At 49.6% G+C, this 1,721-nt stretch overlaps 1 long non-coding RNA gene across 1 annotated transcript; it reads left to right on the forward strand.

Moving 5' to 3' along the window:
* The first annotated feature begins 245 nt into the window (after positions 1–245).
* On the forward strand, positions 246–883 carry LOC146812647 (uncharacterized). Its single transcript, XR_014966880.1, has 3 exons — positions 246–317; positions 517–626; positions 818–883. It is a non-coding gene; the product is annotated as an uncharacterized LOC146812647 (long non-coding RNA).
* Positions 884–1,721: the final 838 nt, after the last annotated feature.

Consider the following 1,721-nt stretch of genomic DNA (forward strand, 5'->3'; position numbering starts at 1 on the left):
TGGGCTTGATAATATGCCGCAGAGAATTCCCATAGAAGACCATGTTGACACCATAACATGGGCTTCTATGGGAATTCTCCAGAGCATATTATCAAGCCCATTATCGCCGGTTTAGCGGCAGTTTTCTGCCGCTAAACCGGCGATGATGTTAACGCCGTCCTTGATAATATGCCCCTATCAGCTTTACTTTGAATGAGACAACTTCACCGCACCTTGGTGTAAAGGTCACTTCCGGGGCTGTGGTGGTTTCTTTCGAGCTTGTCGTGCCGCGTACTTGGCTCCGGAATCTGCCAGAAAAGCCCGGGGTGGCGTGGAGAGTGAGTGCCGTGGGTGCGCACGCCGAGGGCTCGTCTGCTGCTGCTAGCGCTGCGGACGCGCCATGTGATCTTGTGCATGCCCATCGCCCACTGTGATCCCTGTCATTTGTGCATGCTTACTGTCCTTGGTTTTCACGCTTGTTTCGCATTTGCCAAGAGGGGCATATTTGTAAAGTGCCTTTTTACTCTTCCTTTTCAGCTTGAAAGATTGGAAAGCCCGTCAGAACTACTTCCTGCAACATTCCCCCACTTCCAACGACCCCCGAAAACCGTCCGTGGCAAGAAGGGCAAAAAGTACGCCTACTGCGGGTAAGAGCGCGCCCTTACCGTGTGTGTAAATGTTGCATCTCGGGGTTCGGCTGCGGCATTGTCAAGCCGCCATGGCCTCCCGAGTCCTCGTGCCATCAGCATCTTGCGATGCCTTTCCTCTGACATTGTGTTTGATATATTTAGCTACGCTGTCTAATAAATTAACCCTGCCGTTGTCTTGCTTCCCACAGACCTTCTCCCGACGAAGCCCAGAAGTGGTCAGCAGCGTTCGACGAGCTGCTGGCGAGTACATGTACGTTCATTTTTCGCGCCAAGTCTAACCTCGTCCGTTATTGCAGAGTGCTTTGAGGCTTGGTTACCTAGCGTTACCCAGGAGAGCAAAATAGTTTTGTGTGCTTAGGCAGGGTTAACAGATCCGGTAACGGCCGTTTAATCTACTTGGCCGTCACACTGGGAGCTCGCCATGGGCTAACAAATTAACTTATTTTTTAACTACTTTTATTGATGGTTGTCAATGGGTTTCTGGGCTAAGAAACTAGCTTCACGATAAGGCGACGTGTGATCTTGAGCACGCTAATTAAGCGTTGAGTTTGCCAGTACTAAGCCACTTCGGATTTTAGGCAGTGCACTGAGTGGGGGGGGGGGGGCGAGTAGTGCCTTTTAGGGGGTTATCTGAACTGCGGCTCATTTCCAGATGACTTACACCAGGTCCCTTCTTTTCCAACAGATGGCGTCACGGCTTTCAGGGCCTTCCTTAAGTCAGAGTTCAGCGAGGAGAACATCAAGGGACATCTTATCAAGACAGGCGATAAAATTATCGCTGCTTTAGCGGCAGAAAACTGCCGCTAAAACGGCGATAATGGGCTTGATAATATGATCTCTGTGAAGGACATCTAACCTGAGCTTCAATTTGAATTCCAAGGAGCATTTTATCAAGCCCATTATCGCCGTTTTAGCGGCAGTTTTCTGCCGCTAAAGCGGCGATAAGTTTATTGCCTGTCTTGATAATATGCCCCAAGTTCTGGCTGGCCTGCGACAACTTTAGGAAAACAAGCATTGGCATAGCCAATAGGTCTCGCCTTTGGGACCTTATAAGTGTTTACTTATCCAGCACAATATCCTTGGTGCAACAAC

The sequence above is a fragment of the Triturus cristatus genome, chromosome 7, assembly GCF_964204655.1.
Source record: "Triturus cristatus chromosome 7, aTriCri1.1, whole genome shotgun sequence".
In the NCBI taxonomy this organism is placed as follows: domain Eukaryota; kingdom Metazoa; phylum Chordata; class Amphibia; order Caudata; family Salamandridae; genus Triturus; species Triturus cristatus.